Source organism: Syngnathus scovelli, chromosome 4 (assembly GCF_024217435.2).
Source record: "Syngnathus scovelli strain Florida chromosome 4, RoL_Ssco_1.2, whole genome shotgun sequence".
Taxonomy (NCBI): domain Eukaryota; kingdom Metazoa; phylum Chordata; class Actinopteri; order Syngnathiformes; family Syngnathidae; genus Syngnathus; species Syngnathus scovelli.
In genome coordinates this window covers 13,899,204-13,913,720 of record NC_090850.1, presented here as the reverse complement: position 1 = coordinate 13,913,720, position 14,517 = coordinate 13,899,204, and the positions used below count along the sequence as shown (strand labels likewise).

General features: G+C 39.6%; 1 long non-coding RNA gene across 5 annotated transcripts; it reads right to left on the bottom strand.

Annotated features, from left to right (window-relative positions):
* Nucleotides 1–3,090: 3,090 nt before the first annotated feature.
* On the bottom strand, nucleotides 3,091–12,999 carry LOC125967555 (uncharacterized). Of its 5 annotated transcripts, none has more exons than XR_007480782.1 (4): nucleotides 12,831–12,999; nucleotides 12,128–12,366; nucleotides 11,952–12,052; nucleotides 3,091–3,357 (listed from the first exon to the last, which is right to left on the bottom strand). It is a non-coding gene; the product is annotated as an uncharacterized lncRNA (long non-coding RNA). The 5 variants fall into 5 exon arrangements; XR_007480784.2 differs by having other exon boundaries at nucleotides 12,253–12,366; nucleotides 12,831–12,992; XR_007480781.2 differs by lacking the exon at nucleotides 3,091–3,357 and adding an exon at nucleotides 6,073–6,436.
* Nucleotides 13,000–14,517: the final 1,518 nt, after the last annotated feature.

Below are 14,517 nucleotides of genomic sequence, written 5' to 3'. Positions count from 1 at the left end.
GGGTTTTGCATGAGTAAATATAGTAGATCCCAGGCGACCACAGAAAAAATTGAGAGACAGAGCTTATGTATTTGTCCATGCTTGCAATTGAATATCCTGTGAGTGGGCGGACTCCTCCACAGGCCTCCTACTGTGTGTAGAGCTTCCGATGTGGAGGAAGGTAGCCATTGATTTCATTTGTATTTGTGTGTGCGTGTACTTGTGAGTGAGCGAGTGTTTGTGTGGGTAGCAACGTATCTAATTCAGCCAGCGCGGCTTGATGGATGATGTTTAGGAAAGATTGTGAGGCGGCGAGGTTTGATGGACGATTGATGAAAAGCTGACAGGTTGTCTTGCTGATAACAGGCCTCTGCCAACTCAGATGAAACAGCCCTTCTGCATCTTCTGTGTCTTTACACCCATCTGTGCTCACCTTGCAATTTGAAGTAAAGGTACTCCTGTGGACTTTTTAGATGGAAAATAGTTGTTGAGGCGTAAACCGTTCAAACAAGTGACATACAAGAAAAAATATTTATATGAAACTTTTAGTTATCCATGCCACTATTAGACAGACAAACTGAGATAGAAAAAAACTCCTTCTGGATATTAGTACTTGCTCCAAAAAAAAAAAAACAATGGTGGCCAGCAAGAATTCAGGGCCAGATGCTAACACTCACCAGGTGTTCAACAAAGACTGGACCTAAGAATTGATGGGGAAGGAAACATGGCCGGGCATGGAGCTTAGTGTCCCTAGAAACTGAAGGGCAGACACAGCTAAAGAACAAATGAAGAGGCCACTTAAGCCAGGAAATCAGACCTGGGTGCCTTCCAGCGTATATGGCATGATGGATTAGTTAAGGCAATTCTGGGAATCTTAAGAGAACAAAGATGAGGTGAGGCACAAGGGTGACATTAAGCTGGATGAGATGACCAAAACACACAACTACAAATGAAAAATGGACAAAAATTGAACAGAAATACACAGACAAGTATTAGTGAGGGTACACACGGTTCGTTCCCACCCATAGATACGTATGTAATGTGTCTAAATGTGAATGTGCTCTGTAATTGATTGGAGACTAGTCTGACGTGCAGTCTCGCATTTACCCAATCAGTTGGGGCAAGATGAAGTTTCCCCATGACCTTGAACAGGATATGTGTTTAAAACAGATAAATGAGAAGAGTCAATAGCTGCAGTCCAATCCCCCTTCCACTCCTGAAATTTGGTTAGTGACTAAAATCTAAATATTTTCTTTAGAGATGACATGAATCCCAGTTAAAAATAATATTCCAAATCTTCTAAAATCCATTGACTGACTGACCAATGAACGAAAATGGGAGATGCAGGCATAAGGTACCCTTTTGTATTGGAGAATGAGAGATGATGTCCTCGTGGGATGCCAGAAGAAGCAACAATACCACTGTGGGTGTTCATTGATTCCAGTTCAGTCCATTTCCAGTAGCCTATCTCTGGGATTTTTCAAAGGAACCGTCTTACTAAACACTGCATGAGCCCAAAGATATATATCTGGTGTGTTAAAATGCAGAAAGCAGAAAAAAAACACCCTTGGTAATTTAAGCATCCCATATTGACATCGTTACACAATATATGCATGTCATAATACCTCTGCTTCCCTCATGAGTCCAAAAATACCAATAATGAGTGTACATTTTCCGTCTTGCATAAGAACCTTTCCAAGCTCAATTAAGACAGGAAAGGATCTCAAGAATCATTTAAAGTTCAAATGATTACATATTAGTCATGTTTGGGATTCAAGGTGTTAGTTTAATTTTCTATTTGTTTTCAACAATAATACAATAAATCAATCAATAAATAATACTGGGTTGTTTTTCCATAACCCATTCACTGGGTGGTTTATTTCTACCCCAGGTTGGCTTAATTATTTTGACCCAGAAGATTGGGTGGAACATTGAATTCATCCAAAGACATTCTATGTATTATGATGATTGTCATTCGCAGTGATATAGAAAGTCACCATACTGAGAGCTGATTGTTCTTTATTATTTGGCAATTGGGAATCCACAAGTCGAAGAAAATCAAAAGGTAAGGAGTCACCACAGCAGAATTTCCTTTTAGTATTTAATTCATCTGATTTTGTGACGTTTGATGGTTGGAGTGTTGTTAGTTTATGCAAGTGGTTGTAGTGTTGTGGCTGGTTGGTGTGTAGTCTGTTTTATGTTCAGACAGGAGGGAAAAGCAATGTTTGCGGAACTGTTTCAACAAGATTTGGGTTTTCACCAACCCCCCTGAAAAAAATACCAAAATAAAACAGAACTAGCAGCTCAACCCACAAGGCTGGCAACCTTGTCTCCTTTTGTGATTGCTCCTCTTTCACAGCCAGGGTCTTCTTTTTTTGTCAGTTCCTAATGATCGCTTCGAGAAATGTTTATCTGTTGACGTCATGCTGGTGTGCGTCAGACTCTGGATGCTGAGTAACATGCAGTGACTAAAAATGAGTTGATGTGTTCAAATCAGTGGAACAAAAGCCCTCCATTCACCAAAATAATTTCCTCTGCAGTCTTGCTTTTCTTTGAATAGGCAAGTTTATCACAGTCTGGTTGTGCCAGTGCCAACATAACATATTAAAGTAGGTTAACTTTATTTATAGTAATTATCCTAATCAGAAAGACAAATTACGAATCTTGTCTTTCAGCCTGCTGAGAGGCTCATACTGTGATAAATCATTTCAATTCTTGATAGAAATGACCGTTTCCATAATGCCTGATAGTATAGAAAGAGCTAGAGATGGGCACTTTACCAAATTTTGTCAGTCCGTCCTTTGTTGGTGACTTTTCCATCCTCATCATTATTAATAATATTTTCTTCGTCTGTCCTCATCATTGAAAAGGGCTTCCATCATCTGTTCCGTTCCTCTGTCTATTCTCCCTTCATGTATAAATAAAAAAGATAAGATAAAATAATCTAAACGTGAATTCCAAGTGGACTGATCTGATCCATGAAAATCCGGAACTGAAAATGAGTCCTGCTGCTGCCCCTGATTCACACCATGAGAACAGTAACAATTTAACAATGTTTATTCTTGTGTGTATTGCCATTGATGTCATCACTTGAAAAAAAGTGAAACATTTGAGTTTCGGTTTAAGCCTAGATTATTAGCTGTAGTTATTTTACAGTCCACCAAAGTGATTCAGTTGAATGACAGAGTGCAAAACTCACATATACTACCTATACTTTGGTTGTCCAATCTTTCACCGCTTCCCGTTGTGGGTTCACTGCTGTTTATCTGGTGGAACAGGTGGTTGTCAAAGATTCTCTCAGGATTTCATCCTTCGTCTGAGCCTTTTGTTTGCCATTCATATCGGTGCCCTGTTCACTCATCACGTACTAGCTGCATCCTCAATGTGTCAGAGCAAAACAGAAAATATGGATTTCTCAAAAACCATACAAAACGCTGCAGTTTTTAAATTTATCAGTTAAAACCAGACATTGCGGTGGCTGTTGCCTCATGCACACACAGAGTCATTCTATTATTGATGTTTTCCATTACCAAACTTGTTGCTTTCATTGTGGGCTCATTTGGCTGCAGTATTCCAATTATTTCTGACCAACATTTTTCTATTAGAACTATGTTTTATCTCTGTGATGCACAAAAAACATAGCGACTCATTGGAAGAACAAATAGTTCTTCTGTGAGTCACAGGATAAGTGCAGCTCTCACAAAATTGAAAAGAATTGTGATCTTCTTATTCTTGATTGCATTTTTATTCTTTATCCAATTGATGGTAAAAAAAAAGAAAGGGATAAACACACGTTGATCATTGACTATAAAGTTCCCCAAACTGTTTGAAGAACAATTTGCACCATGTCCGATTAAATTGATCACACATTAAGAAATGTTGCTTAAGACTTGTTAAATAATTCATACTTTTAGTGCTCCCAAAGACACGGAAGACATTTACTTAGAGATGCTCTTGGAGGCTGCGGTGTGGGCTAAATTTTAAGTCACTCCGTGGAGACAGTTTATATTGTATTAGCACATAGAGAACGAACGCTTTGCAAGTAGAGAATTTTCTTTTTGCTGTTATTGTCAGAATTTAAAATGGAGTTTGTGGATTCTATAGTAAAGAAATGTAAGCTTTCCAGAATGTCATTGTGAATAAAATAGTGAAAGGAATGTGCCCTTGCGTGTGTTATTGGATTTGATACACAAATATCATGACAGGCAGCCCAGTTGCCAAAGCGCAGTTGCCGAAGCGCTTTGGAATAGACGTAACAAAAAAGTGCAACGTGACCATAGCATGTGTGTCAGTTTGTAGGAGAATGTGGATGAAGGGCTTTGTATATAGAGATTAAATGGAAGCAGAGACTAACATTGACCTATTTATTCAAATTCAATAGACCGTAATCCTTAACCTTTAGTGCTGCTCAAGTCTGATGAGATCTCACAAAAACAACATCCTTAATCAATTCCGCTGGGCTTTTGTTAGCACTTGCGGAAACAAAAGTGTCAATTATCACGGAGAATTACACCGTGCAAAGTGATTATTAGCCTTAGCTGCGACTTTTTTCAGCTAAGAAGTAAACAAGTACTGTATGTTTCAATATACTCTGCGAATACATGATGCAAAAATATGCTGAATATTACCACAGTTAGAAACAGTCTTTTCCACTTAGTTGTGACAAATTGCATATTCAGCAATGCAAAATCGCAAAAACATAAAAATGTCCGGTCATTCGTACTTCAAATCACCACTGTGCAGCTTACTTCAAAGCATAACAGCAAATTTGATTGATAGTGACATTGATTGGGTCTCCTTCCACTAAACTTTTCCATTATTCATTCTGTCAATCATTAGCTCTATTCCAGGTTTCTGTGTCCCGAGCCAAGATTGGAATTTGGCATAATCTTGACACCATCTATTCACATGATATCTGCATCAAACTTTTATAAATGTCAGACACACAGACATCAGGTGGGCTGTTGGCCGAAGTTTGTTTGTGCCAGGGGGAGTTCGACTGACAGAATCTAAGGGAGACATTTTTCATCTCTGCCTTGATGTTGGAGAAACACAAAGAAGATTTCACAGATTATTCTTTTTGGACAATGAAGTGAAGGAACTGACAGACAAATGGTAGCCGTAGCCCTATGCAAAAAAACCAAAAACAAATCTCCATCTCTTCTGAATAAAAGAAGTCATTGTCATGCACATTGCTAAAACCTGTATGCTATTGTGTTTCCAAACGTACACCCAATGCTTACAGAAGCAGTATACAAATTCAAGCTCACAAGACAAACTTTTGCGTTTTGTTATTCATAACAGGTTGTTGTGTGTTTGTGCTGCTGAACTTTGTGACTTCATGTCTACTTTCTATTCTTGGTTTCTGTTTTGTCACTTATGCCTGGCCTCCAACAAGCTGCTTGTAAAAAACAAAACACAAGGCACACAAGAAAACCATGGTCAAAATACATGCTCTGCTGATTACTAAATAGAAGAAAAGATGCATAATTAACGACACTGGTCATTATTTCTGCCTATATTTTTAATTAAATCACTGCTCGAACATTTTGTGTTTACATCTTTAGTTTCAAAGAAAATGCAAAAAGTTGGTTTGAAGAAATTGTGTTACTCAATTTATTCAGAGACTCTGCTAACTGAAATATTTGTGTGAAGCAGTTTTTCCCATTCAAATCAACTGAAATAGAATTGATCAGTTCAGCAAACATATATTTAGGCACTATTTAACTTTGATTGTGCAATAATTTAAATTGAATCATTTTAAAGTACATTTTCATAGTGCTAGATTTAACCACAGTGTTAATGCTCAAACCTTGGGTAGTAAACTATCACATATTAAAATCTGTCTCTTATTTGATGAATGCTTAACGCTTCTGTATTTTTATGCTGGTCATGGTCTTATACTTGGGAAACTACAGATTTTTAGACAGTACTGAAATAGAGCCCTCCATCCTAATTAATCACCAGGCACGTCGCTGAAAAAAAGCTGTCATTGTTTGGCTCAAGTGACCATGACCCCAGTATTTGGGGGCACATGCTTACTCATGCATGAGCACACATGCAGCCTATGTGTCATGTAATTGCAGCAATCTTTCTGCTTGCCAGCTATGATAACCACTACTTTCCATAACAGGAGTAGTTTGAATGACTAAAAATAAATAAATAGATATGTATGTCTGGGAAGTTGCAGGCAGTTGTTGTATAATGAAGTGAAAGAAATGTAAATGGATCATTTCAGCCAACAACAGCAAGGTACAAGAGTTGGTAAATAATTTTTTTATGAATCCAAAATGTAGTCTTTTAATATGAATATTTTGTGGATTATTGGAATCTTTTTCCCCAGGTTTGTGAATAAAAAATACATGAATCGTAACAACCAAACTTGCATAATACTGGGAAATTCGCCGCAGGCAATAATTGGGATTTCTGGGGGACCTTGGTGACCATCTTCTTGATTCTGTTTATTAAAAAGCAAAAATAATTATAGTATTAGTCTTGTGGTTGGTTTAAGTATTTTGTTGATTCATGCTTCTTGATATAAAGCAAGGTTGTGTTTAATTTAGGCAGAGTAGCCGTTAATGGGATGAAACAGCACATCTGGGATGAAACCGAATCACGCCTCGAGAGTCGTAGCTTCTTGCAAATCGTTATCCTAATAGCATCATTTTTGAAAGTTTCTGGAAAGCGAGAAAGCAACAACAACAAATTCAATAAGCAGTGTCCTTTTGTGTCACTTCAACCTTTGCTGATTACAAAGACCTGGATGACTGAGAGTCAATGTTACAAACAATTCTTAAGAAAGCAAGTGAATGTTTTGTTTTATTGTTATTGTGACAGCATGAGTTGCAGTTATGCTATTAGACTAACACAATGGTAAGTACAATCAACAAAAAACAAACATTTGAGATTCGACGGCAAAAAGAATGGAAGGAGCTGACACTTGGGTTACGTATCCATCCTCCAAAAGAGACAACATATCTGGCACACTGTGAGCGAAACCACACAATTGTCATGGCTGAGACAGGCCAAGGGGTATTGAGCTGGTTTTTCAACCAAGCCCTGTCACGTACTGTGGAAAATCAATGGCATTGATTGAAGCATTGTTGAAGACGTCATTAAATAAAGGACACAACCAACAAGTGCGCCAATAGACTACAAACAAACAAAGAAAAGTGTGTCTTATTGGAGACAGGCGTTGTATGAAAAAAACTCGTTCTTGTTCATGGTCAGTTTGGTCACTATGTACCATTGTAAGAAAGATTCATCCACACATTGTTCTATGGTTGTGTCTTCCTCACCAATCTTAGCATCTTATCAGTCCTGATCGTTTGCAGTGATGAGATATTTGTTGTCCTCCTCAGTTACAGTGACAGTAAAGAAATGTTCACAATTGTTAATGTCAATGAATCCTGTGGTAGTCCTCCAATTAGATTCATAAGTTTTATTCATCCGTTCATCCATTTTCATGACTTCCTATCCTGTTCAGAGTTGAGGAGTATTGGAGTCCATCCCAGTTGATTTTGGACAAGTGGTGGACTACACCCTGGACTGGTCGGGCACATATACAGATGGACATTTGCACTCACATTTTATTCTGCCGTATATCGGAATCGGCCTCAACCTCAAATCATCCATAGTGGTGGAACTCGACTTTTCTTGCAGTCTGATTTTGTCCTTCTTTCCAGCTGCACCAAACCCAACTGTGACGGATGAACGCAGAAGTGAATTTGTGTGAATGTCAAGTGACTTGCTTGACTTTGGTGCTGGCAGCGTAGGATCAGCTCTCACTTAGTGACAGTGTAAATGTGACTGTCTCTCTCAAGATGTGGTTTGACTGACACCAACAGGATACATGAAAATGGATGGCTAGATAGATGTCAAATGCTCTTTTATATATAACACGTGTGATCAAAACAAACTGAAAAAATGGGGCAGTTAAATTATTCCCCAAATTGTTTGGATTGGGTCATGTCCTGGGGAAGACCGACTTTGCTGTGCATTATTTTATCCTATTGGACCAAACAAGCAAACACTGCTTATCCATGTTTTGGATTGGCTGAAAGCTTTAGTTTATAAGCTTTATAAGCACATTAAATAAACTGCATACACAGTGTGCTGATGAGAACCAATATCAGCCATTGGCAGCTGTTGAAAAACCGACATGGAGGGATTACAGTCACCTAACAAGAACTGCTTGGTTGTCAGTGTGTGCACTCTAACAATAAACTTTCATATTGTTGATCCAGTCATTCTGTGCAGTTAAAGCAGTAGCAGTAATTGCACATTAGAATTTTACATGGGTGAGAGTTTGTTGACTCATAGCACCGAGATGAATATTTAATTAAAATGGCTACCCCGACCTCGCCTCTCCCTTTGGGGCGCTCGGTATACGTACATGCAAAGCAGCGAAGCAGTTCGAAAACGTGCTACCAGGTACTATGGTATCGGTTTACAATGGGCTATCATTCCTACCGGAAGCATTCATTTATTCCAGCACATACACATGGGTAAGCTTTTAATGTGACAGCAAGTGCATGATGAATATCCTCATGCGACTTTCTGAATTAATCACGGCTCATCCTCAGGTAATTTGGGGTTATTAGCCACTATTTGTTTGCACAAGGCAAAGGCGGCTTAGGTTTGATTTAGAAACCCAATCTGGAAATCATTCCCTAGAGGTTAATTAAACAAGCAACAAGCATTAAGTACGAGGGATTTTCAAACTCTCGTAGCATCACTATTGAATAAAAGTGAGATGAAACACATTATACCCACAATCAAAGCTCCTCACCAATTACAGAGCATTTTACTTAGAATTGCCAGATATATTTTCTGTAGCGCTAAAAAAGGAGGAAGTTTTTTTTGCTATTTTCTGCTCACTAGAGAGGGAAAAAAATGAAATGATAGATGACAATGTGTTTGCAGAGATATTGCCTCTGTAGTTTCAGTCAATTAATGTATGTACATCACTTAACACTAGGGCAAAGGATTTGGCTGTTATGGCAACTTTCAAACTGTGAAGTCTCGGGAACGAGGCGCTTGGAATTCAGACCGAACCTTATACTGAGGCCATTCCTGGTGGTATCGATGGGGACGTTCAAGAGCTGAAGAAGAGAAACTGTAATCAATGGCCACCAACCAATGAAATCTTTGTTGTTGTTGTGACCTGCTCTTGTCTGTATGACAATCACTAGATGCCAGGAAATAGGTCATCCAGTGGTGACTTGAGATATAAGTTTTTATAATCACTAGGTGACCTTACTAGAAAAAAGAAGCCCATTAGCTGGCTGTGTGAGCTGATCACGCAAGCTGCCTCCCCATATTATACGAGATGTCCTCGGCATACACCCGACCAGTAGACAACAATTGATTCTCACGAATCTGAGTTATTCTCGCAATTGTGCAGCATCAATATTGATGGAAGGTCGGTCAGTCAGTTGCTGATGACGCATTTATATCAGACCAACACGTGTGGCACATACGCAAATAATCAGCCCCACAAGCATAGTAAATAAATCAGAGTCGAGATTGCCACACAGTGTGGACTAAGGAATAATAAATAAGTAAACAAATCTATAAATCCAAATGTCACGTTCAACGTGGACTTGAATTTATTTATTAATCATTTATTCCTTGGACGTTGTTGGCATTTTGGCTGATATATATAATAAATATTTCAAGCACTTAGTACATGCTAAACTACTACAACAGTGATCATGAAACATTGTTCTAATGTTGGTTGTAGATAATACACACATAGTAACAGTGTGAGGCATTTGTCGGCAACTTTGGCCAGTTAAAAGCTAAGCACCAAAGAAAATTAAGCCCATTCATCAAGGACACAAGCAACGAGTTAGTGGAGGTTGTAAACAAGTCCATCACTTCATTCCCTTCAATGGGCAAAGATACATGAAGGTTTGCATCTTTAAATCTAACTGATAAAAGTCCCTCCATCATCTTTTCTTTTTAGTTTTTTTTTAGTTTACTTATTGATTTCGCTATTGATTTGGGTGATTAACTGATTAATGGGAAAAATTTCACCAACAACAAACTCTCTCAACAAACAAAGTCACCAATCTTGCTGCATGAGTAAGGCACCCAAACCCAACTGGACTGGACAAACATAAATAAAAGTTTGCACCAGGCGACTGAACACACCGATTGCATTTTTTAGGCACTACACTTATTTTTTTTATTGAACCATAAACAGTTTTGTGCTATTGTCAAAGAAGATTGCATTTATTAGAATACATATTTTAGAATCCATCCCCAATTTAGTTTGAAGATTAAATATGTTCTTTGCCTGTGACATATTTTTCGAAGAACACCGTTGATGCACGCTGCCCTTTATCTTGGGCTACACATCCCATCATAGCATTTCAGTCCATAACGGATATCATTTTCTGATTAGACGCCACACAAGCAGTTATGACCCCTGTACTATGGAGCTGACTCACAAAATTGATTGGGATAAAGCTCACACATGCGCATGCAAGTGTGAAAAAGGCTGCAAAAAAGTTACACTGCAGAAATATTTGCGAGCTGTCCCCTTCGGTATTTCATTTGTCAACACTAAACATCCTTGAGCATTTTGAAAGACACTTTGTAAATCAAAACTATAGCTCTCTATTTACAGCAAATTAAATGACTGACTTGATTTGAGTTTTTTGATTTGCTTTGACTTCTCTTGGTTTTATTTCCTAGTCAAGCTGCACCCAGCCACTGGAGACCTGAAAGAACTTGACAGTTTGCTTTTACTAAGACTGTAATGCCGCCTTTCTTTTCGTTTGACGACTATATTATGTTGCCTGTGTAAATTTCTTCTTGCAGTAACCTGGACATGAGTGCCTGTTCAAATAAAGCATGTCTCAAAGTGGCTGGAAACGAATTGTTCCTTAAGGTGACACAGCCAGGTTATGATATCTGTGTTATCAAGAAACACACCAGGTGAGTCAATAAAATATGACGTTTTTAATCAACTGCACACAGACATGATTTTGTCAAAGCATATGGCTAAAGGACAATTCATCTAACAGAGCAACAATGATCCATCATCCCACTCGTGAAAGCCCAAAGTAGAAGCTCACTGATCCATTCAACACAACGTACACGCACACAGCGACACTAGTGATCAGCATGTGCACACAAACCCAGAGGAACCACTCAACACATAATTTGCTAATCATCGCTCTGCAGCAGTCTCTGAAGACTGCTATTAGCCGCATCCTCTATCCACCACAAAGCATTATCAACGGCTTTTACACAAAATTATTATTATTTTCTTTATGTAGTGTAGAAAAGGCCTTTGTTCCACAATGCTGTGTAATTTAGAAAAGAGTGGTGCTTTATAGGAAAATACATAAAAGTGAGGAGTCAGAGGAAGAGACCTTCCCATTCTGCTGCTTGTATTTGAATATGTTTCACAGATTCATATTGCTGCGTACACTGATGCCATTATTAGTTGAGCACTTGTCCCATCAACCCGCCCCCCCCCCCATGTTCGAGTCAAGATCACAGTGGCCATTTCACCTCACCAAAAAACGAAAGATTTTCCACTGAACTTCATATTCAGTGTATTAAGTAGATAGGTCAAACTCCCACGCTTACAGTCAAGCCCCAATTTTTTTCAGAATTAATTTTAGCGCATGCTCAGACAAGATAAAGAACTGGTCGACTCAGACATGTTGAAAGATGGAAAATATATTTGTGCTGTGGATTAAACCTTTAAAGCAACAGAGTGCTTGCTGACAGCTCATAAAAACATGTTGGTTGAGAGTGACAGGTACTGATGTGACTTGACATTTTAATCTGAGATCCCTTGGCCATTTTGTGGGAGAAATACCGTAGGGGGAAAAATATTCTTTTTTTAGACCATGTAAATGAAATCAATATAGTTAAGTTCTTCAGTGAGACGACTCATAAATTGACTCGTTGTAGATTCTGATTTGTATTTAGAAGATGAACATAGTTACCATTTGATGTCAGGAAGATGCACAAGCTTTTGTGTTCACCGTAGACCCTGATGTATCCACGTACTGAGGTCATGCAGTGGTAGTAGTAGCCACGTAGCTCTCTGAAATGACACTAGGTTTACACCAGATTGGAGGACAGCGCCATGCAGTATAAAAAGTTAAAAAAAAAATAATACCAGGACAATCAGTTTCCATCATCATCATTAAACTCTCCTCTTCCTATCTGGACGACTATTATATACTGGATTCAACAGGTTCCAGAGAAAGCATGTTAATGCTGTAGATCCACACAGCCCCTCACCCAGCTGATGAAATATGCTGATGACACAGTCCTCCTGTCTCTGCTGTCAGACTCTGACCTCAATGACCAGCCCTCCAGGAGTTTGTTGACTGGTGTGATAACTCATGGCTGGAGCTGCATGTCAACAAAACCAAGGAGATGGTGGTGACCTTCTCTAACAAGGTAGGGAACTAGCTGCAGCCTTCATTTCAGCATCAAGAGGGCTGTTCCAGGCTCTACCACAGGCGTGGACCATAATAATAAAAGGTTGCATCACTATGAAATTCGGTTTATTTGTTTGTAAATTCTATCAGAAAACCTGAGACTTGTCTCTTGATAATACAGCCTAGTAGCAGACCATAGAGGTCACTGGGGCGAGGCAAGATAACCAAATGCAACACAGGCTCTAAGTAGGGAAAGGGAAAATGAGACAAGGAGGGTTGGAACGCCAGCAGAGCTGGTGTACGAGCTAGGCGGGCGCCATGGTGGCAAACGGGGGAAAGAAAGCTTGTGGTCAGGGACAGGCAAAAGGTCAGGCCAAACAGTACAGGCATCTTGCTACACAGTGAGTCAGAAAATCAAGTGGCAGGCATACATACATAAAGGTAGACAAACCAGCCGGGAGTACCGCTTCACAGTGGTTCAGGCAAACAGGAATCAAGTGACATATAGGAGAAACAGGTAGCAGGTATACGTGTGTCAAAGCAGACAAACAGACCCGGACTGACTGTCTATATACACGCCCTAATCAGCGGGTAACACGGGACAGGTGGCGGAGATCAGTGCCGATTAGCGTGTGCTGTATCGCCCATGCGTAACAGCACACGCTAATCGTGCCTCCGAGGAGTAGCGCGACGGGCGGGTCAGAAGGCCTGCAGGACGAGAGAGGGGAGGAGACGTGACAATAGATTAAAAATAGTTGGACCTAAAATTGAGCCTTGAGGGACACCACAATTCAGTTAATAGATATTTATACATAAATATTCATGAACCCCCTCCCAAAACAATCTCTGTTGCTAAGAGAGTTGCACCAAGTTAAATACAATACTATTTCAATTTGTGAAGTTGGTTTACCAATATTTCATCATCAATACTGGCAACATTCAGGAAGCTGTATAAGCCGTTATATATGAAAAACTCAGTAGAATACTTAATAGATCATGAGTGGTACACAAAAGAGGAGGGTGCTTGCAAGAGCAACTGCTTCTCAGAAGAAAAAAAAAACTCCTGACAACATATTCGTCTCCTGTCAAGCACTGCATTCATTTTGTGGCTCACATAAACAAAGTCTTCATTGGGAGGAACATTAATTTCAGCAGCAAAATAGGCTGTGAGCAAAATGCGTAATGTCCTGCGCATGCATTACAGTACACTCATTTCATAACATAGTTGTTTGTAATATTGAGTGCAGCGGGGATCCTGCGTAGAGTGGGGGATAGAAATCATGTGTGAGAGAACAGGGGAGCTCCCTGGAAGCCTTTCAAAGGTGTGCAAAGCTCTCTTGGGGGCAGGAGGAGACAGCTAATTACCGCTGAGATATTCCACTCCCCGCCTCCTATTAGTCATTTCCCCGTTAGTCAGGCGACCAAGTGCCTATGGTGACACTTCTGAGCATTCATAACATAATGTTTGACATTAGCGAAATCACAATGCATAACTTTTCTGTGTAGAAAAAAATCTCAGATCTATGCCAAGCAGTGCCGTACTCGAAATCCCGAGTGAATGCTTGTAGCTGCATTTACACAATAACTACCCAAGCTTGAGTGGGCACCTGCTTGAGGTTTTATTGCTAGTAACCGTCATTAAGCTTTGTTTAATTGTCTCTATTAATCATTTTGAGGTGAGAAAAAAACACAAGCAAGACATAAGCTGAGGGTAAGAAGGTTTCAATCGATCATGGCCTTCATCTATGTCTCTGCAGGACAATTAGTGGCCACCCTGACAACCTCAGCGATTGAATGAACTCAGTTGACTTTTTCTATGGCGCATCCTTGTGTTTGCGTCCCTGGATCTGACAAAAATGAAGACCTCCCTACAAGTAGGTGTCGCCATGGAAACAACTGTCTTTCAGCGCTGGCGACAATAGCTGTTAAATGAAAGGAACTGTCGGATGGAATTAAAAATCAGGCTCAGCGCTTCGTGCCATTCAGTAAGTGCTCACATCATCATCACCACCCAAAGCCGCACAGGGCTAATGTGCACCTGATAGCTAAAATGATGTCATCAAGCACATCAGCACTCCAGTGATTTGTCGGCGTATCACTAAAATTGTCTTTTCTCCTCAGT